Here is a 15,000-nt window from a genome sequence, read left to right as displayed (position 1 = left end):
TCTACCATTTGGATCAATGGAAATAATATGAAGACTGAGATGAGCGTTAGATTTCAGAAGGATACATACACCCCTAGAGTGTTCCGACCCATGAGCAAATAAAGTTTGTCCTCCCCATTCCTCAGACCAGATATTCCCATCCTTTTCCTGAGAAAAAGTTTCCTGAAGACAATATAGTGTCGCCTTTTGGTTCTTTAAAAATGAGAAGATTCCTCTCCGTTTGATTTGATTAGGCAAACCCCTAACATTAAGACTAATTATTTTCAAAAGACTAGACATACCAACCTACACGAAAAAAAAGAACAACAGCACAGCAACAATAATAAGCTAGAATTAACGGCTAGAAGACTGAAAAACAAGAAAGGTTAATTACAAACAAGCTATGCTTCAAAAAAACACACATGGACTATATACACTATATCGACAACAATCACACGGTAAAAAATAGTTCTTTCTCCTGGGATTAAACAGTTCAACCAACAATCAAATGCAAATTTCTAACCCAAGATCGTAATCGAGAGAGAGAAAAAAAAAACATGACTAGATAGTTGAGATACACAAAAGGAAAAATAAAAACAATATAGTTGAACCAATATCTTGCAGGCAGGGAAGACGTAACGAAATGAATAATATAAATATTACACATACTTGAGGTCTAAAGCTTATCAAGATCTTTAAGATGTTGAATTTTTATTATTTCGGTGCTAGCGGGATCTGTTTTGACGTAAATCTTTCCGTCCAGAGTCCAAACTCGCCAATCTTCGTGAAGACGCTTCTTATCTCGCACTTTCTTGAATAAACTTTCCCTTTGAGCCGTCAGATTTTCGTTTATGTACACTCTTTCTGCGCCTCGCAAAGACTCTCGAACGTTTGCTCTGCACAGCTTACGACGATTGTGATACATTCTTTCTTTACTATAATAATTGGAAAATCTAACAATTATTGGCCTAGGTTGGATGTTACCTTTTTTCACGCGGTGGGATTTGACTTCATTTGACTTGGACAGACTACTATTACACACTGTAGCCCTAAGAGCAATGCATCATGCCACAGTAATGAAAACGAGACAAGGCTTTCAATAGCAGGTTCTCAGTGAGACAATCATTCCTTCTCAGTGACTGCTTGTCTTGTTTCGTAAAATTATGAGGGCATAGTAATTATTCCATGTATTACACTATTAATACCTTTATCTGATGAGGAAAAGAGAATGAGTGTCAACATTATCAGAAATAGGTTACCTCTCGAAAGATGTATTCTGATGTTTCCATCACTCTCAGACCTGTCTATCACTCTGAGAGATCCTGTTGTCTAAAGTCGCTCTGAAGGGCACAATCGGATTGTTTGCAATAGCTTCAAAAAGGGTTTGAGCTAAGACTTGCTTCATTGGTCTTACAGACAGGGGATTTCCATGTGCTTCACAAAGTGCAAGCAATTGACTTTTAAGATAAACTCGAGCAAGAGATGCGTGATTGCTGTGTTTTTTAGAAAAGGCAACCAGTCTCCCATGAGACTGCTTTGTGTTGGCTTTGGTCTTTGAGAATGTCCTGTAAAGAAATCTTCCCCTTTTCAATACGACAATACAAAACTTGAAAAGGTAGTAGTGTACATACATGTATAGACAAACAGCCTTTATTATCGTAATTTCTGGCCGTTTACTCGCACGACAGATTACCCACATGGGTTATTTTTTCTGCGATAACAAGAAAAAAATTTCAACAGATTACCCACACTAGCAGATAACCCACACCCGAAAACAAAAGAAATTCTCAAACTCACAAAGTTGGAGTGACGACAGCCCATACAAGTGTAGATTTATCGTAAATGATCAAGGCGTGTATTTCTCATTCAGGCAATTACCTATTCATAACGTTTTGAAGCAAATTAAAACTCCATGCATTGCTTTTGTTAACAAAATATCCTTTAGCATGTAATTGGTAAGTTTTCACGTCTAATGTTTTTGATCTTCCATTGAATGATACCGCTTGTAAAAATCCGTTCTAAAAAAATCGATCTCTCTCTAAAATCGGTCTCTCTCTACTGACTCAAACAAATTGCTTGAGGTGGGAAAATACTCTCTACCTGCAGTGCTTGCAAGGAGTATTTTTTAATTTTGCCTGTGAATGTTTGTTTACACGCCTGCCGACAATCACCTTTTATGTCACGTCATATTATTTATGTGGGCGGCAGCAGCACCATGAAATAAACATGTCAGCATAGTTTTTTTGTGTGGGAAGCCTGCTATTTCACAGTATTATTGTTTTGCTTTCTGAGTTTATATTCCAGTTGGTGAATAATGCTTTTATTTTCAAAGAAACAAGCTGTGAAATCAGGAAGGTAACAAAGTAGTAGCACACACGTGATAAAAGATTTTGTTTGCCAATGATGTTTGCTGATATGTTTTCACCTTGCATCAGTTTTCATCGAGAGCATGAGAGTCTATTAGGCAATCAAAGCTAAAAAAATGAGGCAATACACAGTTTTTCAGGAACAGTTTCTTTAATAATTTTTATATTTAAAACTATACCAGAAGATTTCAAAATTATATAACACATTAGCCGCACCTTTCTATAACTAGCAACAACAACTGTTTGCGTAAAAATCAACACATTACCGGCGGGTAATCGGCCAGAAATTACGCTAATTGTTACTATACATCAGCATTAAGGCAGTGCTGAAAGTTGACTGGAAGATGCATTTCTTTTGATTTTTCATAAAATTTGACATTTCAACTACTACCAATCACGACTCAATATCACATTTTTAGCCACACTGAAATTTTCAGTGGTCGTTTGTGATAGACCAGAGTGTTTGGCTGGGGAAGGTGATCAGAAATCTCTGAAGGAGCCAGATAGCCTGCGAACAGGCTCACTTGTAAGCACTTGTAGGCACAGGAATACGCAAAAGGGCGACGGAGAGAAGAATGGGGCGAGGAAAAGTGAGCCTGCACGTGAGCTATTGAGTTTTGAATTCCCTGCGTTCGCTGACGAACGCAGCGATCTCATTGGTTAAAAATGACAGGTTACAAAAACCAGTGCAATGGTGCATTTCACAAAACAAGATGGCGTGTGCAGACTTTGTTCAAGGAGCGTTCCTCAAGCTTTTGGTCAATTCTGACTCAATTTTGAACTAAAAGAAGAGCAGAAAATAGCTGTGAATTGTTTACTGGAAGGAAGGGATGTTTTCGGCTGTTCTCCACGGTGATCGAACCGAAGAAGATTTCAGAAGGATTTCATCCAAACAGTGTGATTTTAGTTATTTGCCTGTGGAAAAGCCTGATGGAAGACCAGATTAAGGAAGGGCAATCTCTGGCTTTGACCTGTGTGTCGCTACAAAATGTAAATAACCTTTAATGAGGCATTATTGCAATTAAGGGAAACTCTAGTTGGTAGTGGTGGAGTGCTATTTGATGAAGATGCATGTGAACTTTGAAAATTGTTCAAAACCTTTTACAGTTGAGGACATGATGACTTCATTTCCTGTCTTTTCCACATTGCATGCAGTCAAGATTCTTGAGGTTTTTCAAGAAATTTTCAATGAAATTGAGCAGGTATTGACACCAAAACATCCCATGCTACCCTGAACAGGTCAATAATTTTATTGGTTACTTTGATTTTTCTTCTGACTCTGATAGTGACAATTAATGTTAGTTCAATAATTGGTGTCACTTCTCTGATCCAGACCACCAGCCTGTCAGAGTTTTGTATCAATCAATAAGCAAATGAAGTCTTAGTATGATGCGACAGAATTTTCAGGAATTTTGGGTTCGAACAAGCTGTGATCCATGTAAGCAATTAGTTTGCAATGTTTCTGGTTTTACAACTGAAATTTATTGTTAACTTTGTAGAGTATTGGGTTGTGAACCCTTTGTCACAGAAGTCACACTACGTTTGTGAAACATGAGGCCTTTTCCCAGCCATACTTTCCTTTTCAGTAGTTGTTAGCACTTGAGGCAAACACATTACACAAGTTTTGATAATCAATGTCACTCAGCAAGGTTGGCTAAAAGCATGACTTACAATGTAGCCCCTTTTTGACTGTTACTTTAACTTTTGAGACAGTAAAATAACAATAAATACGGTGGCTCATTAGGGACAGCGCTACAAACCAAAAAAAACACAAATTACAAAAATATACTACTGCAAACTAAATCAAATACACTACGAATAAAATTAAACCCACACTGCCAATGAAAAATCGAAAGCACTCCTACACAATAATGCGTAATGCTACACCCCGAATAAAAGAAATGTTACAGTTCATGCAACTGAAAGCAAAACGCACACCCCAAATCAAGTGAAAACAATTCACTGCAGACAAAATGCTTCGGCACGCCGAAAATATAAACGCCACTACTCATTAAAGTAAAAAAATTTAACCGCACACTGGAAATTAAAGCAAACCATACCTAAACATGTAGAAAATATTTCACTGCAAACAAAAGCTAAGGCAGGCCGCAAATGAAAGGGACAATCTATGCGTGCGCAATTGAGAGTGAAGGCCTCGGACCGAGTAGTAAGCCCAAGCTTGCGCGCTTTTTCCTTGGGGTTACATTCAAGATGGCGTCTAATTATGTTTGCAACGAAATTCATGCAGCAGTCCGTGAAGAGGTGTCCCGAATGCTTGGTTCCTCTCGAACAGAGCGCGAGATCAGTCAAGCCATAAGTCCATCTTCAAGTGTGGAGCAACTGCAGCCCTCTGAATGTACTCTATGGTTTGACGAATTTTATGCAAAGCGAGAAGAGGATCGTCAGAGTGGTTTTAAGCCCCCCAGGAAGAAAATGCGAGGGAACCATCCAGGCCATTCCAAGGGCAAGCAATTGGCACAGAAATCGACAAATGTTGAAATCAAAGTTGGTTTAGCAGCACAAAAAGACGGAGTAATTAAACTTCGTTGTGGCAAGACTCAGATTATCACCGTCAACTCCCTAGCCAACAAAGAGGAGATACTGCAGAAAGCAAAAGCCAAACATGCAAGCTTCGATCAGTCATTCGACGATAGGCTTCAGTACTCTTTGGTATATCCCGACTTCCGAGAAGTGGTTCATATTCCCGGGACAAACAATAAGTTTCAACTTTCCACATATAAGCAAGCAATCGGCAAAGAGTTTAAGCGTTTGACATTCTACTTAATCCCTGTCGACAACTTCACAGACATGCTGGATAAAAGCGACAGCGAAGCCACCGGTAAGCCTGCCAAAGAATCGCATTTGTGCGATTTTTTGTCTGGTGCTTGTTCGAAAAGAGAGTTGAAAAGAGACGTAACTGGGAGCTCAGATGATGGTAATGACGAAAAGGAAATTAGGGAAATGGAAAGGTGTCCTTGGGATGCTAGTGAACCTGGTACCTCAGATGAAAGAACTGGTAGGCAACTCTCATTTTTCAATCTCATTTTAATTGTTGTTCCATTTTGTTAATCTTTGATGTAAGTTAGCTAAAGGAATTCGGATACATTTAAGATACCAGCCAGGGGTCAAATTTTTTGAGGATTTCCTTTCCTGCCCCCACTCCACCCCTTTGAAAAGACTCGTCAATCCGTACGGAAGTTATCAAACATGCAGCCTCGATTTGATGTGACAATGCTATGTGAATGATTGATTACGCTGATTACATTTGACTACGTACAGAAGCAAGTGATCTCGAAGCTTTGAAAGAAACCTTCCCAAGTAACTCTGAGGAGGAAATTGCCCTAGCCCTTGAAAATAACAGCTCAAGGAATGAAGCTGCTGAAAAACTTTTAGGTGCTGACTCAAGCAGTGAACAAATTGATGGCATTCGTAGGTATGTAATCCAAACCGGGAGAAAGGGAGGGGAATTAAGATGCCACCTCACCTGTGAAAACAAACATATTAAAAGCTTGGACAATTATTTTCACTGTTACCATACCCCTCCCCTATAGAAAGGGATTTGAAATACATGGGTGGTGGCAGGGGTCTCCAAGGTCAAAAACGTTAAGGAAATGACGTGCAGTATGAAGCTTAATTGGAATTTCCAGAGGAGCAGGGGACGGGGTTCCTTAGGAAAAATTCTCTGTGTAGGGGAGGTATGGATAATTTATGGAACTACGCATTACCCCATTTATATACAATATGGATACATTTATTTCATTCAAATCTGTTTGTTTGTGAAATGCTAAATTGCAATTTCCTCCTGAAGTAATGCAATAGTTGTTTATGTACCTCTGCTCAATATGATTTTAACTTTTAAGAGAACATGTCTTAAGAATGCTATACATGAAAGTAAAACAGCATGAGCGAATTGAGGATAGAGTAAGAAGGCAGGATCTTTTGCTGAATGGCATTAGGCAGTTACGACGGAAAAAACGTTTGTTGGGCCTCTTGAGAGTGCAGTTCTTTGGAGAGTCAGGGATAGACACTGGAGGGCTCCGAAAGGAGTTTTCATCTGGTAAGATATTGGGTTCTAAACCAGGATCTGAAATGTGAGCATTCAAAACTATAGGGAGGGTGCCAACCCCTACAATCTTTTGATAAAGTAAATAATAATAATAATAATAATAATAATAATAGTTATTATTATTATTATTATTAATGTATTTAGCACTGTTGTGCTAACTTGGCACACTGTAAATAAGTAAACAAACCTTCCACATAGAACATAAACTGTTAGGAATCCCAACTGGTGGAAGGCTGACCAGTTGGCTATTTACACAACATGGTCAAGGAGTTAAGGTGGAGGATTTGAACCAGGAACCTCCAGATTTTCAATCCAGCGCCCAAAACCACTCGGTCAAGTTGCCTCCAGGACACTTGTATGAAATAGGCTATCCAGAAGTCCTTCCTAACTAATGATCTACTAATGATAATTTCTACTCCTGCTTGAATAGGAAGTGACTGGCTGAAAGTACTTTACCATGAACAGCATTATTGTAATCATAGATGCAAATTTGTTATTATTGGCCCTGACAATGACAGGTCAGCAAAGGTGGTTTTCTGGTCAGTGTGACATCTGAGAAAACTCCCTATGAGTGGCTGCAACTCAGTTACCGTAAAGATACAAATAGGACAGAAAGAATTATATTACTTTCCACGTAAAATATTAGGAACGCATATGTGTGTGTATTGTCAATATGTTCACTTTATGAGCATATAATTCCCATTATTAATTGATATCCATTTCCCTGAAATCTTTTTTAACATTGTTTTCTGCAGCATTTATGACTGCCATTCAGACAAACCTATTCGAGGGCACTGAAATTAGTGGTCTGTCACCGGGACCCCATGTTGAGGCTGTAGAGAATGGCTCCTTCAAAGTTGTTGGGCAAGTCATGGTTACCATAAATGATCTAATAAACGCCCAGGGCGTCTATTAAATTTTAGGGGTTCTAGGGGGGGTGTTTAATAGATATGAGGCGTTTATTAGAGAGGGGCATTTATTTCAATTTAACGTTAACAAGTTTGTGAGCATGAGACAACTTTGATATGCGCTACTGAATGTAACTCAGCCTAGAGATTATAATACTAATTTGATATTGTTTATAATTCGACATCAATGTCATCATTGTCATCTGGGTCAATTGCAACTGACAAGTTGGCATCGTTGGCCTCTTCTATATTCGAATCCGTGATGACAATGAAAGGGTTTGGGAGGTTGGGCTCATCCAATTCGGAGAGTTGTGCTTGGAGGTGGTCTGATCCCACTTCGCAAGGTTGTCCTTTCTTGAGGCAATGAATCATTGAATCTTCTGTTCCATCAACTGCCAGATTTAACGCACATGACTTGAATGACTTTGAAATGACATGTGCAGATAGCCGAGACCAGGCGGTCAATACACATTCCACGATGGTCTTTCTTGATGGTGGCCGCATATTTCCAGCTTCTGTGTATTCTTGAACACCACTAGCCATCCATTTATCGTACTGCTCAGCAGCTAATGCCTTGAACGGTTTGTTCCAGCTTATATCTGGCGCCTGTACATACTTTGTACAACCACCGGGGATGATGACCTGGTCAACATTGATTCTGGAAAGTGCTTCCTTTACGCTTTGCATCATGTGACATTCGTACGAATCCCATGCCAGTAGGCGTCTTTTAAAGGAAAACGCTCCAAGAACGCTTCTCACCCAGTTCAGGGTTAATTCTTCATTCATCCACGCATTGGCTGATGTGGCTACAATGCATTTATGCTTATAATCTTCGTTTAGCTTCTTCGACTCTTGCTTCGCGCCACGAAACACAATAAATGGTTTTAATTTTGTTCCGTCAGCTCGAGCAGATAAGCATACTGTGACCATGACTTTTCCATGTCCTGTCGTCTTCAAATGTAGCTCCTACTTTATCGACAGTAGTGTCGGAGACCATATCATCCCATACAGGCGTTTCATCCATAGCTATAATACAAGGAGGCTGATAGTTGCGTTGTTGCGAAAGGCGGCGAACATGAAGGATATAGGATATCAGTTTATCGATAACTCAAAGTGGATCTTGCTGGGCAGTAGCTGTCTTTCTTCTCAGTAAAAGCCCATTTCGCAGCATAAACGTCTGAAGCCAGCCTTCGGTCGCCTTGAACAAGTCTTGTTCATGTTCTGGACATCTTTCTTCGTACAAGTGTTTTGCCTTTACCATTTATAACTTTGCTAGAAACTCTGAGGCCATTTGCTCTTCGACCGTGAATCCATTCAAGGATTATCTCATCAAGGTTATCATCGATAACCTTTCGTCTACCTCCTTCAAGCCTTTCCCTTCCTTGCCCTTTGTGTTTTTCTTTCAATTCCTTGATTGACTGTTTGTTTTGGCGCCACTCGCGGTTACACTTAACTTCAACCTTATATTTTTTGGCCGCTGCTTGGTTACAGTACTGTGCAAAAAGAATGCAAACGAATTTCGCGCTTTTCGCTACTTTTCGACGAAATATAACGAAATTTCGGGCGAAACGAAATTTCATTCGAACTTTGTCGAATTTTCGAAAAGCCTATTGTTTCAATCAAAACGAAAATTCGCAATGGCCGCGCGAATATTCAAGCGAAATTTCGTCGCGACATAGCGAAATTTCATCGTGACATAGCGAAATTTCGTGGTGACATAGCGAAATTTCGTTGGGACATAGCGAAATTTCGTCGTGGCATAGCGAAATATTGAAAGTTCGCAGCGAGCATTTGCCTTTTAAGTTAGCGTACGAAAAAGGCCAGTCGAAACCCTCATAAGTGACCAAGCAGGGAATTTGTGAGAGTGGTTGCAACAAGAGCCGGTCGCTTACATGAGCCGATTTTCGCAAGAGACCAAAATTAAAAACAATAGAGCGTGGTCGCTTACGAGAGCTTTCAGCAAAAGTCTCTGGATTTTAAAATTCTTATTGATGGTAGAGAAGATAATGCTCGGGAATGCACCTATTAAAAACTGGAAACTTCCTTACTCTCATTCACAGTTGCCAAAATACCATTGCAAATTACACTCTAGGTTGAGAGAAGAGTACAGTTGTTGATTCCATTCATACAATAAAATGCGAAACGCTAACCAACACTTTACGAAATTTCGTTTTAGGCCGGGGCTAAACGTGCAATTTTGCTCGCGACGGTCATGCGATTTTTTGAAATTTTGTCACGTCGCCAGCGCGCAATAAAAATCGCAAGTGTAGCCACCCTTGCATTGCCGACGCGACAACTGGAAAAATTGCGACAAATTGAACTAAATCGATTTCTCACGTTTTTTTTTTTTCAACGGCTTTTTTCTGCTGTCGCATCGCCAGTTCAGGAGTGGATACAATTGCGATTTTCATCGCACGCTAGCGACGCGACCAAAAAATTAGAAAAAATTGCGTCACAGGCGCGAGCAGAAAACCGAAATTTTGTTGTTGGATTTGCGAATTTTTGTTTCAGTACGTACAAACTCCAACTGAAATTTCGTTGTTGGATTTGCGAATTTTCATTTCATTACGAACGAACTCCAAGCGAAATTTCGTTGCTGAATTTGTGTCCTGCGTTCGAATTTTCGTATGGCTCATCTTTTCTTCGAAATTTCGCCTGAAAAATCACACCTTTCCCACCGAAATTTCGGCGAACTTTCGAGAGAGCAATAACCGAAATTCAACGAAATTCGTTTGCATTCTTTTTGCACAGTACTGTAGATTCCCTTTCTGCGTATTCTATCACCTCGCATTTAAATGACATGGTAAAGCTTTGCTTCTTCTCTCCTTTGTGCGAGGTAGCTGCATCATGAGAAGTAGACATGATGCCAAACAACAACTAAAAAATATGAGCTTAAAGAGTTACCGTAGACAGTACTAGCCTGCCGGTATGTACAAGGTCGGCTGTTCAATCACGTGTAAAGGTCGTGTACAGTGCGTGGTACCACACGGCTGTCACTTGTCAATCAAGACATGCTTTGCTTGTGATCAAAGTCCAACGAAAAAAAGAGATCAAGGTCAACCAGGGTCAATAACACTTGGAAGATTTGCAGCATGGCCAGGACAGACTGCAATTTTAGTTTCTCCATGTCCTATGAAATGAAGTTTAAGGCAGCGATACGTGGACATCATGTATACAAGGTGACGTGGACCCCAATTCTAGGGTTTTAATCTGCAAGAAAGATAACCGCGAGGAGGCAAAAGAGTATGATCTTCATGCTGTTGGTGTGTACAAAGAATCACCCGACGAAGGAAATTTGGATTTAACAGGGCATGTCCCTATCGAGCTGTCAAGGGTGCTTGCTGGTTTTCTGGCTGCTTCAGAAACAAACTCTCTCACTGTCAAAGTTTGTGGAAAACGAAAACATGAAGTGTCATTCCTGGATGTTACCGAGCTAGGACAAACCGAAAGAAAGTTGCTGACATATTGAGTCAAGATAAAAGAGCGCTATCCGTACTTTGAACTAGACATCGAACAAGATGCTGTTTGCAAGCCATGGTTGGTCAAACATGAAGAAAGCTAAATAAATTGCGTGATTTTCTGAGAGTTTTCTTTATTTTTGATGCGATTCTTGGGGGGTGGGGTGGGGGAAGGGGGGGGGGGCGTCTAGTAGACAAGTGGCGTTTATTAGAGAGGGGCGTCTAATACAAACTATACACCTCAAGGGGAGCGTCTATTAGATACGGGGGGTTTATTTGAGAGTGGGCGTTTCAGGGTTCGTACACATTTTTAGACCAAAAATTCAAGGACTTATCAAGGACTTTCAAGGGCCAACTTTTGAAATTTCAAGGACCTCTTTTTTATTTATGTCAAAGAATTTACGCATGGAAATAGTCTGACAATACAATTCTTGCTCATTTTCCATATCGTACATGCCTGAAAAAAATGCAAAGGCACTGGTAATCATTCTCGACCCCACAGCTCGCCACGTTTATATGACGTGACTTGAGTGGCTGATCACTTTAACTGAAGTTTTCAAAGATTAAAAATGTGGGTCAGAACAAATTCAAGGACTTTCAAGGACCAGGAATGAAGAGCAGAGATTTTCAAAGACTTTGAAGGCCTTGAAAATGTACTCTCAAAATTCAAGGGTTTTCAAGGGTTTTCAAGACGCGTACAAACCCTGGCATTTATTAGATCATTTACGGTATGTCAATTCTCCAGGAGGGTCCACCACCTGCCTTTTTAGCCCACTGGGTATACAACTATCTATGTACTCCTGATGTCACAGCCATATTGCCAATAGATGATGACATTTTTAATCCAGATATCAGGACTTTAGTGAAAAGGGTAATATTTCTTGTAATAGCTGAACAAAAAAGGTTGCACATTTATATGAGTAGAATTGATTTGAATTGTTCATTTGAATAGGGATAGCAACAATTATTGTAAGAGTGGTTTTCAATTTAGTGTCGCATAACAAAACCGAACCAGTTACTTACTAGTTAGACTTCTCAGCCAATCTCAAACTGTAGTAAAACCACAACCACAACCAACCTTTTGACACTCAATTGAAAACCACTCTATATGTCTTCATGTAGCCTTATGGTTTAACAAAATACTGGCTTTACATCCACAATTTCCCTAGAGAAAAATGGCCCATTATTGTCTTGACGCTATAATGGGTTTTATGCAGGGGCGGGGCCTTATCTTATCTTATGGTACAAGCTGCAGAGGTTAATAGCCATAACGATAATGGGCTACACCACACGCGGAGCGAGCTACAAATTTGTGACCTCTGCTATCCCTTGCCCCTTTTTCTGCCAGCGCCAATCGTGTTAGCTGTTTAGCTTTTGAGGCTTACTTCACTTTCTTTCGTTGGAAACAGGCAAGTTCAACTTTTGTAGCCCTAACTTTTACTCAAATAAGGGTGTTTAGCATTATTTTGGCTATCAGTAAGCTTTGGTTTACCTTGGTGTTAGTGCCCACTCTTTTTTCTACCTCTATGGCTAAACATCGCGTGCTAATAATCGGGCACTCTTTTGTTCACCGACTAGCGGCGTTCGTGCAGAAGAAGCAGCACAAGCATGCGTTTACCAGCCTTAGTGATATTGTGGATATTCATTTTCATGGCGTTGGGGGGCGCACAATCGAGAAATTTCGTAAGTTTGACTTATAAGTAGTACGTCAAATTGCTCCCAAGATCATTATTTTAGAGCTTGGGTCCAATGATCTTGTTAAGCTCGCACCTGAGACTGTTGGCTCAGAGCTAGAAAATTTAGTTTGAGATTTACATGATATACACTCAGTTGAAGTTGTTGTAGTAGGCCAAGTTCTGCGGCGACGTACACGGGACTCAGTGGAGTTTAATTATAAAGTGGGCCTGCTCCATCAATATCTTAAGGTAGTGCTAGAACATTTGCCTTTTTGTTATTACTGGTGACACCGAGGTTTCTGGAACTGCAAACGAGACCTTTATTTACCTGATGGGGTCCATCTAAACAATTAAGGTTACTATAAATTTACGCGTAGTATTCGGGGAGCTGTTTTGAAGGCTGTAAAGTTAGTGGGTGTGTCCGTCGATTAAGTCAATCGTCACGAGCCATTGTCGCCCTCGTGATTATTTATCGGCGGTACCACAAAATATTCAATATACGTACCCTTATCATGTATACAGTTTTCGCAGGCTATTATATTGGAATTTGTAATTACTTGCACTTGACATTTTTGGCGTAATTAGTGTGTTATCACCTGGCGGCTATTGTTATACTACATTAGTGTGCCCAACACATTCAGGCCATTATAAGACGTTTATAGTCCTCTTGAAATGTCTCGGATTGTATTGCACTTGACATTTATGGCGTAATTAGTGTGTTATCACCTGGCGGCTATTGGTATACTGCAATAGTGTGCCCAACACACTTAGGCCATTATACAGTAGGACAACTGTCCTTTTTGAAATGTCTCGGATTTTTGATTTTGTTATGTTGCCTGCTTCTAAATGTACTTGACATTCATTGGCTTTTCCATAAGCCTTTACTGAATGTCTCGGATCTCTTTATCCTGATTTATTTGTGGCTGATTCATTGGCTTACATGCTTCCAGCCAGTTAGGGCAAGGGAAGCACACCCACTAATTTTGAGCTTCGCAGCGTCTTAATAGGATATACGCTTGAGTAATATAATTTCAATTTTTCATAAACAAGCCTCTAAGCGCCGGTCATCAAAAAGTACCACACCTGCGGTAGCGGTGAAACAGCAGCGATCAGAGGGCAGTCAGTGTCCTTGCCTGAGAGCACAACGCCTACTCCTCAGTTCAGCCCCACAGTCCTGGGTGAGATCATTTCCACCGCGATATTGGGGGCCTTACAGTCAGCCGGCCTCGGCATCCTAAATATCTCTCCCGCAGTTGGCAAACAAAGGATTAGTAATCGTCCATGCCACAGCCCACCGTGGTTGAAGATGCCGCCTTGAGGGAGATTGCAGAACTGACGAACGCCGTGGCTCCGGGTAGGCTAACCTTTGCGTCTGAGAAGCCGGACGACACGTTTTCCAGTGCCACTTTTGACCTTGAGTCTCGCATCTCAGATCGTGTCAAGGCAAAGATATGGGCCAACAAATACGTTGACTTCGCGTCTCTCCTCTCTGTAGCACCGGAGGAGTCCAAATATCGATTATCTGTCACTCATAGCCATGATCAGCCTAGTCTTTGCCTTGAACATTTTAAACCCAAACGGCATGGTTTCTCCATTGATCAATGGGTGACTGCATTTAATGTGTTTGATGAAGTATTGTGAGGTGGTCAGGGACATTGCAACAAAACAAGGCAACTGGCGATATTATGACAATATTATGACGAGCAACTGGTGAGCAGTGTCAAATCAGGTGTAAAATCAATCGAGGAAAAAGAACAAGAAAGGCAAACAAAAAATATCGCAGGAACAGCGAGTAGCTCAAAATACAAGAGGACACGAGTCGAGTTCTGCTCCTGACGTGGATTAAATGACCGCCAAACGACCTGTTGTCGTCACTGCTGGAGACTCCTTGGTAAAAAACGTGCAAGGCTGGCGAGTTTCCAACGGTAAGCGAGTCAAAATCGTCGTGAAGTCTTTTTCTGGAGCTTCTGTCAATGACATGTTTGATTATATTCAGCCAAGAATTAGACAGCACCCTGAACATATAATCCTTCATGTGGGAACTAATGACCTTAACAATTCAAACCCAAGGAATGTAGCAGAAAAAATTGTTGATCTTGGCAACCTTGTGGAAATGGAGTCTCCAAACACAAAGGTAACAATTTGAAGTTTATTGACGACATCTGATGATCTTTCTCTGGCTTCAAAAGTCAAGGAGGTGAACAAAATACTAAAGACTTTTGCTAATCAGAATGAGTGGGATGTCATTTCACATTCAAACTTAACAACTGAACATTTAAATTCTAGTGGTTTACATTTGAATTTTTCCGGTACCAAAGTTTTTGGCTCAAATTTTATAGGCTATGTTAGAAATATTTGAATTCCTGATGAATTGCCATTGTCTTCTACAATCGATAGTTCAATGTTGAAGGGAGATTCTCTTGAGGATTCTTTTTCGTTCCTCCTGCGTGAGCGTGGTTTTAAATTAGCTTCCCTTAACATAACTAGTTTACCTAAGCACATTGATGAGTTGAGGATTCTGCCGACAGATCTATCGACATTTTTTTG

General features: G+C 40.4%; 1 pseudogene; it reads left to right on the top strand.

The window, feature by feature from the left end:
- The first annotated feature begins 6,291 nt into the window (after positions 1-6,291).
- LOC137968503 (G2/M phase-specific E3 ubiquitin-protein ligase-like) overlaps positions 6,292-15,000 on the top strand; it is a 16,318-nt pseudogene continuing 7,609 nt past the window's right edge.

The sequence above is a fragment of the Montipora foliosa genome, chromosome 8, assembly GCF_036669935.1.
Source record: "Montipora foliosa isolate CH-2021 chromosome 8, ASM3666993v2, whole genome shotgun sequence".
Classification (NCBI taxonomy): Eukaryota; Metazoa; Cnidaria; class Anthozoa; order Scleractinia; family Acroporidae; genus Montipora; species Montipora foliosa.
This window is presented reverse-complemented; position numbering and strand designations above follow the sequence as displayed.